The 14,054-nt window shown below is 47.6% G+C and overlaps 1 protein-coding gene across 2 annotated transcripts in view; it reads left to right on the top strand.

Annotated features, from left to right (window-relative positions):
- Window positions 1-14,054, top strand: part of wnt5b (wingless-type MMTV integration site family, member 5b) — a 61,135-nt gene that overhangs the window by 12,955 nt on the left and 34,126 nt on the right. The window contains exon 1 of one of the 2 annotated variants that reach the window (XM_028954489.1): window positions 10,495-10,537. The exons of the other annotated variant lie outside the window; for it this stretch is intronic. The gene's annotated coding sequence lies outside the window, so the exon portion shown is untranslated. Of the gene's footprint in view, window positions 1-10,494; window positions 10,538-14,054 lie in introns of those variants that run through there. 2 annotated transcript variants of the gene reach the window in all.

The following is a 14,054-nucleotide window of genomic DNA, read 5'->3' as shown; positions in this document are numbered from 1 at the left end:
CCCCTGGTATGCCGGCGTGTGTGGGGGCGGCTGGGACGCGGGCCTGCAGCATTTGCAGGCCGGTGGGTGGGTTGTGTTTCGCTGCATGCAGGCGTTTACTAGACAACCGCTGCCGCTGAGCGCCGCGCTCGTCAGTCTGGCTTCATCTGGCCGACTCAGCCCTTCACGCAGACACGCGGCCGCCTCCTCCTAACACACACGTGCACACTCACCCACACGCAAATGTGCATACATACATAGTATAATATGCAGGTGCAAAACGGTCATTTGTTTTCATAATTTAAAATCAAGTATTGCTTGTATAACTTAAGGTGTTTTTACATTTCTAGATATTTCTGCGTTGTGAATCAAATTTTTGTCGATGTTAGGTAGGGCAGGGAATTACATTCCAGTACAGATATGATATGAATCTGATTTTCTGTTCCCCAAAATACAATTCCTCAAAAACATGCCCTCTAGGGCTAATTATTGGACCTCATCTGAAGCTGTTTTGGTATATTTTTGTACCTCCTAAGGTGCAAATCTCCTCAGTAAAAGGGCACTGCCCCAGTGACAAGCTTGTGTACCCCTGAAGGTATAAAGCTATGCTTTATTTGCTGAAATTGAAATTGAAAGTGAAAGTGACGTGAAACTGAAGTGATTGTCATTGTGATGCACTGCAGCACAGCACACGGTGACACAACGAAATGTGTCCCCTGCTTTTAACCATCACCCTTGGTGAGCAGTGGGCAGACATGACAGGCAGGGTGTTTGCTCAGTGATTTGTATGTTAGTTTTTTCCTGCTATAAAATTGTCACACACCAGTTTAATCTCTCACACACAGGCCTAACCATTGATACTTCATATTAATAGTGTATCAACAAAGGAAGCTAGAATTTTTTTGTCTCACACCTATTTGTAGGAAATATTTTAAAATGTGATTTATAGGATTCTTGATCTTCAGCCACAATCAACCAAAAGTTCATTTTACATGTAATGAATATAGCACATTGAAAGGTGCAACGTGAATATGTTTAATAGTTATTTACAATTAAACGGTCTGATTGTATGACACCGGTGGTCTTTGTTCAAAGGAAACTAGAGGAACGAGTCTCTGCTTGTACAATGATAAATTTGGACTGTCAGAAGCGAGCAGTGAAGTGGTCATTTCAATACAATTAACCGCATGGCACCAACACGTACACTCTCAAGCGACCACCCTCACCAGGACAAACACAGCGCATGTGACGTCTGCGGTGACTTCACCTCTGGTCAGTTAAGAGTGTTAGTGCCGCTGTTCATGATTGCGTCTGAGGCCAAGCTTCTCAGTGCTGCTGAGGGGTGAAGCGTTTCACTAATGGGCACGACTCAGCATGGAGCAGGATCTACTGCTGTGGACACACACTGAGGCTCTCTCGCTCGCTCGCTCTCTCTCTCCGTCTGCCTCTACTCCTCCCTCTCTTTTACATCCTCTCTTCTGTCTCCCTCATTTTCCTTAACCATCACGCTGACTGCTTCAAGCTACGCAGCGAGCGTTCCCTCTTTTTTTGCTTTCTCATTCTCTCTTCAACTCTTCTAGCCCTTTACCACACACACACACACACACACATACAGCCTCCCCTCCTCCTGCCCACCCAGGCAGAATGAGTGTGCCAGGGCCCAGTGTGAAGCTGTGGAGGATGGACCTGGGCGGCTGCCAGGTCTGGAGGTGTGGAGCAGAGAAGAGAAGGAAGAAGAGGAAAAGGAGGAGGAGGAGGGGGAGCAAGAGAGGCCTGCCTCCCCAGGAGCAAAGGGTCAGTGGTGGGGAGACGTCTCCTGGGAGCCGGGGAGGGAGGAGGGAGAGGAAAGCAGCAGAGTGGGTCGAGAGGGAGGAGAGGAAATGTTTTCTGAATTGAAAGGAAATATGTGTTTGGGGGTGGCTGGAGTAAAACACCTTGTACATGCAAGATAAGCCGCTGAGATTCCAGTTGTTCTGTGTATATGATTTACTTTTGTGGTTGTGTGTGTTCAAGAGACAAATTAAAGGAAAAAGAAGGAAAAGTGAGAGTATATACAGTACGGGCCAAAAGTTTGGACACACCTTCTCATTCAATGTGTTTTCTTTATTTTCATGACCATTTACATTGGTAGATTCTCACTGAAAGCATCAAAACTATGAATGAACACGTGTACTGTGTGTGTGTGTGTGTGTATACATTTTATATATATAAATTTTATATATATACATTTTTTTTTGTTTCATGGTTTTGAACACAGTGGACTCATAGCTAAAGGGTTGCAGGTTCAACTGGCAAGGTGCCACTGAGGTCCTCTTGAGCAAGGAACCATCTCCACACAGTACTCCCCAGGAGACTTCAATGATTGGTTGATGGGTTAAACGCAGAGGACACATTTCGTTTTGTCACCGTGTGCTGTGCTGTATGTGTCAAAATGACAAAAACAATCACTTTCACTTTCATTAAGTATGATTTCAGGACTTACAGAAATAAACAGACACAAACATGCTAGTGATCTGTATCTGTATCATTGAAATGTGAGGAGCCCCTGAAATGATTGAGTGTTTTCACACAGTCTGCTTCCTTATTCTGGATGATTTAAAGCCACTCCATTCAAAGTGTAGAAGAAGATCCTCCCATCTTCTACATTCTCTTGGAATGCACATCATCATTTACATTTATGCCATTTACAATCAGTAGTTACAGGGACAGTCCCCCTTGAGACACTCAGGGCTAAGTGTCTTGCTCAGGGACACAGTGGTAGTAAGTGGGGTTTGAACCTGTTTTCATAGGTTAGTGTGAAACTCACTAGGCTACTACCACCATTACAAATGTGATCTCTGCTGTAGGCATCTCAGGACCACATCCAAGACATTAAGGAATGTTGACTGAATTGACATTCAGTCGCAACCAAACTGAAGGTCTATGACTGGCCTGTATAATAGACTGGAGCTTTGAAATAGTTCTGGTGCCCGACACCTTAATGTGACTCCTTATGTTATTTCTTCCTTCTAACCTTTCCCCTTTCCATACGTTTGTATCTGTCTCTTGGCTGTGTGGGTCATCCCCACTCTGATTTAGATGTCTCAGAGCTGACCATGGGGGTGTGCGTGTGTGCTATAGAGAGCGACTGATGGAAAGTAAGAGGGAGATTGACTGAGAGAGTGAGAACTGAGATGGAGTCGCAGCGAGAGTGTCAGACCAGGAGAAGGTGGGAGGGAGAAGGGCATAGAGGGAGAATAGCTGTCATTACTGAGGTCTTTGTCATGCAATATCCTCCACGGAGACGTCAGTGTCCCCTGACTGCAAGTTGAATGCATACACACACACACACACACACACACACACACGCAGGGTTCATATTTCCCTGCCAGTCACACATGCACACACAGGGCATGTATGGCGAGCGAGCGTATTTAATCAGGTTCTTCCTGCCGCTCCTGTCATGTCGCCGCAGCTGAGCGTGATGTGGGTGGCTGCTGGTTGTTGGCTGTGGCGTGGCGCGGTGCTGGTGGTGATGTGATGTCGAATGTGCATGTGTCTTTTTTTGGGGGGGTGGGTGGGGTTCAACAATCGCAGCTCTGCCGCGCTGACTATTCCCGGCAGTGTTTGCTGTAAGCCGAAGCTGTGTTTTGGCATACGGTACTGTTTATATGAGGACTAGGATTACCTCCAGTTATTCCCGTACAAAAAAAAAACAAAAAAAAAAAAAAAACTGAGTATTGACACAGTCAGAGAGAAGCTTCCAGAGCTCAGCGGCACTGTCTCATAACAGAGAAAAACCAACAAACACCGGGGTTGTCAGCTGAAGTTCGGACCGGCATGTTTGTTCAATGTATGATTACAGAGGAAAGAGCGCTGAGCTGTGGTGCATTATGGGGTTTTTGGTTCAGGCACAGGGCCTAATGCCGGACTTGTATCTGACTGGGTAGGAGTTAACATCCTTTGGAAAGTGCAGGAAACAGGCGGCGCTCACCGCTGCGCTGATAGTGTGGAGCCGGGCTGGTCTGGACTGGCAGCTTCAGACTCCATATTCTCCCTCTTTCTGTCGAATTAAAAGATTTTAACAAATAGAAATGTTTCTTTTTTGTTGTTGAACAGTAGGTGTCAAACATATAATATAATATACATCTATGTCTGCAGATATTTTCTTTTTTAAATATCATGGTATTCTAAAAGGAAAAAGGTAAAGTGGAGTGAATGCTGAATACGTGTCACTATTACAAGTATTCCATTGAATGCCATCCCTCTTGGTATGTTATCCACAATAACAACGGTCGCTTCCGTGAGACTCAGATACTCAAAATTGCAGATTCTTTGCACATTTTGTTTATGCAGATGCTCTGAAACATAATGACATTATTAACCTGTTAATTAACCTTTAAATTAAAAATTGCTTCCAATGTAGAACAAAGAAGCTAAGCTCAAAAATTCAAGACAGAAGCGTGAACAAGAGGGGGGGGGGTGTGCAGAACTGGCTCTGACGTGGAAGGAACTTAAGATGGAGGATAGGGTGTTCGACCTGAGAAGAAGAGAGAGAAAACGAGAGTGTGGTGAAATCTCATTAGGAATCGCCACCTTAAACGAGCCTGGTGATTAAGTGAGGATGAGTGTGATGAATGCAGGTCAGTACCCAGTGTGCTCCTGGGAGCCGGGCGGCTCAGGCCTAATTTTTTTCCGCCCCCGCCACTGTCTGTCTTTGTCGCTTCGGTTATTTCTCTGTTCCGTCTGCCTCCGCCCGTATTCTGTCGCTTCCTCCTTCTCGTGGACTCACGGTTCTATCTCGCTGCTCTCCCCCAGTCTCGCTCTCTTCACTCGAGGTCACTTGTTGCCCATGGAAAAGGGGGCCACAGAGAAGACAAATAAAAGAGAGATCAGCCTTGAACGTGGCAGAGCGATGTAGCCGGAGAAGTGGCCGGGGGGGAGTGGCAGCACTTCTGTGGGGTTTAAACGGGGGGTCTGGATGAGGGCAAATCCGGTCTGACGGACATCTGACAGCGCCGCGCATGAGAAGGAGGGGCGCGAGGGGAGGGATTTATGGTGGAAGAATAAATAAAAATGTTACGCGCGGGAGTGTTTAACACCCACGGCTGAGTTTACCAAAGGTTCACGTCTCTACAGAGAGAGAGTCTGTGTGTGTGACCCGCTGCATATTCAGTTATTCTGATTCCGACTCTTTCTTTTCAGTCATAAGGTGGTGACCCTGAGGGGACAGTCATAGTCTCACACGCACGCACGCGTCCCGCCCTGTAACTGTCAGCTGCTTTAATCTCCCTCCGCTGTGAGGCATTGTGGGCCGCGGCGACACGGTTCCGCTCTCCGTCTCCAACCATTCTCGGCATGTTTAGCGACTTCACAGATGAACCTGGGCCGTCCTTCGACTGTCTGAGGCATCCATCTGCTGGTGCGTCCCCCGGATCCGTTCTACTCCCCGTGGAATGTCCATATCCACACACACACAGTCCGGGGAGATTTGTCTTCCTGTTTGGACCGTGTCGTGCGTGCGGTGGTGGACGGCAGGTTTGGTGACATCGCTGCACTGCGTTCTTCCGCCTAGCGTGAAGCCTACAGACTCTGTGGCGGATTGGGGGGGGTGGACAGAGGTTTGACAGAGCGATGAAGGCTCGGCGCGCAGCGCTGTTATTACAGCTGCACAGAACCCGGCACGGACCGGGGGCCGAGGGGGGAACAGGTGGACGACCTTTATCCTCCGTCCCTTCATCTCTCTCTCTCTTCCTCAGCCCGCTCTCTGTCAGGCGGCAGAGCCGTTCGGGGCTACCGAGCGACTCGAGTTTCTGCGACGGGTGACTTGGAGACCCTCGGCTGTCACATTACTGCCCCTCGCATGCCTGTATTAAGCCTTGACTCATTAGCACCTGGTTGCCACCTCCCTGCTTCACCCAGACCAAAACCCCCACCTCGTCCTGGAATCCAGAATCACGCACAGCCCCGCCCGCCAATCCACCCACCCACCCACCCAATCCGCCCACACTAAAATCCCAAACTAGGGCCAGAGTGTTTGTCAAATGTAAGAATTTAGGAATTGTAGCGCCTGTTGGACTGTCTGTCTAAATAACAAATCAGTGTTTATTTTTGCTCTGTCAGTACAGCTATATTCTGTGTAGACTGTGGCATCCATTATGGACCAATTTGGCACTTTTCAAACAGATGCTGAAAACACATCTTGACTTTACCTAAAATGACATCCCTATAATTGGCAATGGGTATGTTGCAGGTTGTTTTTAAAGAGGACAAGATTATGCAAGCCTGGTGGTAAATGAATGTCAGTAATAACAGTAAATGTACAGTATTAAGAGGGCCAGCCTGACTATGAGTTCATCTCTGGTAAACGTTAACATTTTTTCACCAGATGAGTTGCTTCTGTAAACATGTTTGGAGGATTTTGGGCAACCCACATGACTGCTGCTCCTTTCAACTTTGTCCAGAACGTGTTTCATATCCTCAGTGTTTTATACTTAAGATACAATTAATGAACTTTATTTAGCCCCCATAATATGGTATATGAACACTCGTATAAAGGTATAGGTATAAAGATTCCTGTTTTACTCCGTATTCTTGGGAGAGGCTTGGACCTAATGGTAAAAAGCTGATAAACCAAGGTTACGCCTCCTTAATCTTCAACCTGAATAGCAGCAGGTTGGGCAGAAAGTGGGCTGACGCGAAGGAAGGTAATCATTGCTTGAGGTAGCGAGCAACACTCAGAAAAGCACTCTTGCGAAATATCCCCTGAGAATTGCCTACATTTTTGGCACTAAGCTGCCATTTCACTGTGCCGTACAATGACAGTATAAACAGCATAAACATTTAAAGCGTCACTTTTTCCGCCTGCGAATGCCAGTCATGGCCCATTAGATAGCAGTATGCTAAGATGAAATTTCTCGTGTAGAAATTAAGAAAAGCAACTTTCATCCTCCAGCCTGTTTGATAAACAACGAAGCTATAATTTTATGTTGCAATAAAACTGAGTGTGAGTAATTCTGCCTGCATAAAACCGAATACATTTTCCTGTACATGTGACGAATGTGTGAATTATTATGTTTCTGTACAGGCTTGTGTTTGATAAAGTGTGATGTAATAATTTCAAATCAGTTCAAGTAAATGTGCTTATTTTATTAGCGTTTGGCCCCACGTTTGACCCAATGCATATGATGCAACCCAGTGCAACATAATGATTTTGTAGGCCGGCATAAGGCCGGCATTTCACTGCCGCACATCCAACCCAGACAGAGGTGATTCTTCCCTTAAAACAGCCTCAGCCAGCAATCACACTAAGGGCGCAAAGTTGTCCAACCCAACCCTCCAACACCGGTAGAAGAAGAAAAAAAAGTTTCAAGATGAGCGGCGCAGTCAACTCTCGGCGAGCCTCAGCGAGCCAACAAGCGTGACTGGGAGTGACAGTTTGATTTATGGAGGGGCTATAAGTAGCCCCGCTGTCTGCTGCCTCGCGCTGGGGTGGAGTCCCAGCAGAAACCCAACCCCGGTCCGGGTCCTGGTGCCGTCAGGAGGTGGAAGGGAGGCACCAGTACCTCGGCCGAGATGCCAGAATTTGCATGTTTGCCTGGCCCCGTGCCAGCCGGTAATCAATTAAAGGCCTGTCAGGCCCCCAGGGGTGGGGAGGGGGGTGGAAGGGGTGGATTGCACTTCCTGGAGCCACCCTGCACTGTGAAACCAGAGAGAGGGAAGAGATGCAGCACCTGTAGAAAAGCAGTTTTTTTTTTATTCTGGGATTAAGCAACAATAGAATCGGCGAGGATCCTAAAGAAAATGGACCTGTGTTGGTTACAAATCAGCTCACAGTGGTCATGAAAGATTGAGAGATGCATGTCCCACTGCTTCGTAAAGCTTCCCTGACCCCTGTGACAAAACTCTTTTTGGCTAGTGGTTGTCATGGGGATGTCTGTTGGCCAAGGTAACCAGCCAATGCTGTGGGGTTTCGATTTGTTCCTAGTTTTTTTTTTTTTTTTAAAACACACCGGATGACAGGAACTCATTGGTTCTTTTTGTTTTGCTAACTTTTCCTGTTACATTTTCTGTAATCACTCACCTTCCCATTAGAATAAAAAAAAAGAGAGATGGAGAAAAAGTGAAAATTGCAGCGGTGTCTGGCTTTGATCTGGGAGCGGCTCCTGCAGGGTGAAGTCCTGGGCCGCTGCCACAAACGCTCTGGGCTGACAGCCTCTGCTTCTGGCTGGCAGCTTGAAGGCTTTGGTGATTAATTCTGCTGGGAGGATGAAAGGCTGTGGAGCCAGCAACACCCCCACCCGCTCCCTCCGCCCCCTCGGCGGAGCCAGGGACATGTTCCCAGCCCGCGCTCTGGCCAGCTGCCGCCAATGGCCGTGGCAGGTGATAGCCCGGTTCACAAAGTTGCGTGATGGAGGGATCTGCGCTTCTCGTTGTCCATATCAGAGTTTTTTGGTTTATTTCGCTCCCTCCTTCTGTCTCGGTTTAAGGCTTTTTTTAGGCGTTCTGTCTTTTTTTTTTTCTTCTCCCCCCCACTGCCATAATCCCTAGAGATGCAGCACCCTGTTCTGAACAGGATCCAAACCACAGCTGTCTGGCAGACTTCAGCAACGCTTGCAGCCCTGCAGAGCCATGCAGACAGAAAGAAAGCGAGAGAGGGAAGTAGAGCTGTGTGGAAGAGGAAGAAGAGAATAAAGACAGAGCAGAGAGTATAAAGCCCACCTCGCGATGCAGGGGGTGGCGGGCCGAGACAGGCGTAGGCGGTGGGGTGGACTGTGGGGTGTGACCCCTCTCCCCAGGTCAGGTCTGGAGACAGGCCCGAACAGCTGGCCCAGCCCAGCTTGGGGAGGCTGTCAGCAGTAGCAGTGAGCAGCCTGCAGGCCCTGTCAGGAGACCACATCACCACGACCTGCCGTGGCTTCAGCTGTCCACCCCCTCCAGCCTAGCTGCCCACCGCACTCTCCCCGGCTTCACTGCAGGAATTTAGGGGTTGCTGAGTTCTTACAGTTGGCCTTTTCCTAATCCAAATCAAACACCATTTCCCCCTGCCGAGCCTTGTATCTACAGCTCCCCCAATCATGAGATCCGATTTCCCCGCAGGTGGAGAACAGGCCAGAGGGCCACCTCTGATGCGTGACGGGACGTGCCGGTGAGCTCTACTTCAACCGTGGCAAATAAAACACCCAGTGGCCCCTGAGGACTGGCAGCGGGATTAAAACCAGACACTCGGTGCTGGGTCTTGGGCTTTTCTGGCCGTTCCCTGAACTCCTTCGGTGGATGAAGGGGACTTTGGCCGCCTCTACCTCACATCTGCAGGTCACCCCTTACATATGAGGAAAATAGGATGATAGGATGATGCCTGTGGAGGTTGCTAAGGAGCTCACCACCAGCAATCAAGTCTGTTTTAAGGCGAATTCACGTCAGTAATAATAACAGTCCGAAAATGTGCGCATACCACGTGCACCCTAACAAATTTCGATTTTAGGTGGTGACCCCAGAACGACTCTTTTTACTCTGTTTACTCTGGGTGACACTTGATGGCGTAAATAGCGACTTTGAGGGTATGTTCAGAATGCCGCTTATTACGGCGCTTGTGCACAAACGGCAAACAGTGCGTTACCACTAAGCGGCATAAAAAAACGGCGTTTAACTTCTTTTTATCCTGTTTTCTTGAATCAAAAGGCTTTTTTTTGCCATTACCTTTTTTTGCCGTCCGCTGCAGTGGCCTCATAGGAAAGTTACGTATCATAATTATTATTACTTCTACTACTTAATAGGCTTTGCAATGCAGGTAAATTAATGTGAGCCAATTATTTTCATATAAAGACACATTAATATAGCTCGATTTAAGAAACACTTTTTTTTTTTTCTTCCTCCTGGATTGATGGCATTTACAGCATTTATCAGACGCCCAGAGTGACTTACAATCAGTATTTACAGGGACAGTCCCCCCCTGGAGCAACTCAGGGTTAAGTGTTTTGCTCAGGGACACAATGTTAGTAAGCGGGATCTGAACCTGGGTCCTCTGGTTCATAGGCAAGTGTGTTACCCACTAGACTACTACCACACCATGGTGCCCTTAGCAGTTGCCTATATTTCCCTTGCCACAGGCCGGCCCTGCTGCTGAAGGGTGGAATTATATGCAGACAATGCAGAACACTTGGAGAGGCCCGATCTGTGCAACTGTAAGGCCTGAGATTGATTTAAAAAAATACCTGATATTATTTACGATTATGGCTGATTACCTGTGATGAATCGGTTCTAATAGTGGTTTGTAGCCCATTTCCCCATCTGGGAGCTGCAGACAGCTGTAATATGAGCTGAAACCAGTTTATATAAGTTGTAAACATCTAATACTATAACATGTATTTTGGTGCTCTGTGTGAGGCACAATGACAATCACTTCACGTTCAGCCATGTTAAAAGGTTTCAAAAGATCACTTTCTTGCCCCATCGGACTGTTTCGCCAGTCATAGGAAACTATTGAAATGTCTTGCAGAAAATGATGTGTCATGCGAATTGACCGGTCTACTTCACATCATTCCCGCTATTACAGCAGCACAGATGCTCTCACATCAGGGTAAGTGACACCCAGTGTGCCCTGTTACAGTAGACTGCATTGGGAATATGAGATTACAGGTTGAACTGTGCTGATGGTTCTATTCTTCTGTGTGTGTGTGTGTGTGTGTGTGTGTGTGTGTGTGTGTGTGTGTGTGAGAGTGTGTGGCTGTGAACTGTTGGCCAGCACTGCTGCAGTGTGAGGTAGATCAGGACTGAGGCTTGGTGGCTCTGCCCAGGCCGGATATCGAGCAGCCAGGAACGGGGCAGGGTAGTCCTGCAGCTGGTTGTTGAACCCCAGTCTGCTGCCAAGAGGCCTAGAGACAGGGTGGAGCTGAGGCAGTGAAAGAGAGAGTGTGTGCGTGTGTACTTGCTGCAAATGTGAGGAATCAGATTAAAGTTTCCGATCCTGCCCTCGGAATATCCTTCCTTGTGCAAAGAGGAAGTACCAGATTAAAGTGACGTTAAACTCAGATTTTCCCCCTCTTTTCTCTCCTTACCATTCACTCAGTGCGTCTCTCCCTTTATTCCATCGGTTTCTGTGTCTCTAATGAACCCGTTCACTCTCCTCTCCCTGGTGCAGCATTGTTGGCAGGGTGTGTGAGAGGCAGCAGTCGCGGCTGTAAGGGGATCCATGGGGAGATCGGTTTTCAGATGAGAGTGTGTGTGTGAGAGAGAGAGAGAGAGAGAGAGAGAGAGAGAAAGAGCCCACACTGCGGTCACAGCAGTGTCTTTCTCTCCCTCTCGTGGGCAGGGACTCTTCCCACCTGCCGGCGGCGCTGGGGGGGGGAGGAGCTACTGTTAATGTTGCACCTGGAGGCCAGGTCTCCCCCTGCGCTCCCATCAATAGGCGCCGTTGTCCTGCCGGACGGAGCCGGGCGCGACAGACCAGGCGAGCGCGAGCCGCGTAAATGATTAATGGCGTTTTCCTTTAAGTGTCATCTTGGGAGGCCCCTGAAACAAGTGGGAAAGCCCCCTTCTGTCTTCTTCTGCTCGCCGGCGTTCAACACCGACGCACCGTCGCAGGCGTGAGGAAGGGAGCGGGTGAATTAACTTCAGTATCGAGTGCCCTCAACGTGCTCTCCAAGGGTAAAACAGAAGTGCTTTTTCGCACGAATGATACGATGGTCCTGCAGCGTTGGGTGGGTGCAGGACATTCGGCCCGCGTGAAGAGCCCCCTCCTTTAAACAGGCCGTAATGAACATCCTGTGAATTTTTCCCTTCCCCACATCAAACTCACAGCACTGCCGAAATATCATCAAGGACATGAAAGAGGCTTTTATGCTTTTATGTAAGTTTCATCAAGGCTGAAGCACCAGCCCATTCTGAGTTGCCCATGAGCGAGGATGAGGTTGTGCATTAAATAAATACTACTGCATCTCCTAAAGATTTAGAATATTATGGGGAAAAAGTCGTTTGTTTTTTGTGAATTAATCTGAACCTTCAGATATGCCATGTTAATGTGAAAAAAAAAAATCACCAATTTTTATTGTTGATTATTGTCATGAAATCTGAAGTCCCAAATTTTGCCTTTAATTATTACAGACATTTTCTGAAAACTAATGTTCCTTTATAAAACAAATGACGTTTTCACCATATTTAGATTATTTTTTTTTTTCTTAATCGCGCTCACTGGGTATAATTGGTTGGAGTGGGTTATGTTTCTAGTGAAAGTTGCAGCAGATGTTTGCTTCCACTTGAACCACATCACCATTAATCGTTGGCCTGTTCAGATTAGATACAGATTAGTTTCACTATGCACCATTTGTATGAATAATTAAGTTCCCCTAAGTACTTCACATTCCAAGCTGATTTCTGGCCTCAAGAATGACCATCGAGAGAGTGCTGAGAGTGGGATGTTTTATTCTTTAAAACATGACTCCAAACGGCCTCGTGACCTTAATTATTAAAGGAATGTTGTGAAATTTTTACAGCTCTTACTGTGTGCGTTACCTGACTGTAATACAGAGTAATATACTGTAAGATGCAAGGAGAAGATGTGTTTTATACATTTTTTCAGATAGTCCAGAAACAGTGTTTGGTACTGTGGAAATGTTGACTGTGAAGGTGAATAAAGGAAGTACGAGCAGTGGCCTGAGGACGAGTTGGCAGGACAGAACAGACGGAGCCCATAGACGGGAGCGACTCGGAGGCTGGGGGCAAGGCTTTGTCTGGGGAGGGGTAGCGAGGTGGAGTGTGAGCCCCCTGCTTCACTGGCCTGCTGAGCAGCTTGGCTGGGAGTAGGGGAGAGGGGGAGGGATGGTGGTGGAGGAGGACGGGAAGAGGGAGGGAGATGTGGAGTGGGGCCACAAGGTGAAACCAGAGCTGGAATGCGGGAGGAATGCAGAGAATGATGGGATTTTTCCCGCTGAGCAGCAGAGAGGAGCTTCGCCACTGGGCTGACCAGTGCTGCCTCCTTCATTACCCATAGTGTCGGCACAGTGTCTCACTATTATCTAATCCTCGCCCCCTCCACCCCTTTATCCTTCTCTATCTACAGCCGGCTGCCTGCGCTGCTACCGCCATGGCTGGAATCAGTCCAGATTTCACACGATTGCTACTTCGCTTATTGCATTTTTCCTGTCTTGTTTAGCTTTACGGTATGTTCTCTCGGCAATAGGTGCAACCAATGTGCCAATGTATCTCGCCTTAAGTAAGAAGCTGGGAATTTGTGAGGCTCTGTTTAAGACTGATAATGGCACACTCACTAGTGTAAAAGGGACGATAATCCAAGGCTGGATTGATGTTATCCAGTAAGGTGGTGAGTTTCATAAACGTAGCTATTTGTAAAGTTCAGCTTGTTGGATTTTAGAAGTAATGACATGGGTTGGGTGGTTGGTTAATTGCTCCTCCCCAACATACAGATGACTAGCAAGCACTCATTTTTTAAATTTCTGTCTGTAAATCATGAAGTCCTGCAGCCTCTAGTTAGTTACCGTTCAGCCAGTTAAAACTTATTAGACTAGTATTGGCTGATGAAATCACGTCTGCGGGACCCGCATCTTGTTCCTCAGTCACGGCAATTACTCCGCCGCAACCTTTTATTTTTCTCTCCTCCCCTTCACCTTCTTTCACTCGTTCTTCATCCGCGGCCATGGACAGGTCACACATCAGAGTTTTTTTAATTCCTTTTCCCGATGACAACTTTTTGGGGAAAATTCCTGGCTTCCCCCCTGTGAATGAGATACCGTCAGTTTAATTGGCTGTGATCTTGTATGCAAAGCTGCTTCCACTTACTGCACCAAAGTTTGATCCTTTAAATATGAATAAGATGGTCTGGGAGAGAGAGAGAGAGAGAGAGAGAGAGAGAGCGGGCCCTCTGCAAGTCCGTATGCTTTGAATTAAAGCCAGACACACTGGGCTTTGCCCCATATTATTTCTCCCCCCTCCTTTTTTTGGAGTGATATATTTTTTCCTCATCTGCGCGCTGAAGATTTCCACATATTAAAACTCAACTCGAATCCACCCCCTCACCCACCCCCTCCCTCCCCACCTCCGTCTCCTCCAGCCCTCAGAAGCATCGCAGGCTGTCTCAGAGG

Source organism: Denticeps clupeoides, chromosome 15 (genome assembly GCF_900700375.1).
Source record: "Denticeps clupeoides chromosome 15, fDenClu1.1, whole genome shotgun sequence".
NCBI classification, from domain to species: Eukaryota; Metazoa; Chordata; class Actinopteri; order Clupeiformes; family Denticipitidae; genus Denticeps; species Denticeps clupeoides.
This window is presented reverse-complemented; position numbering and strand designations above follow the sequence as displayed.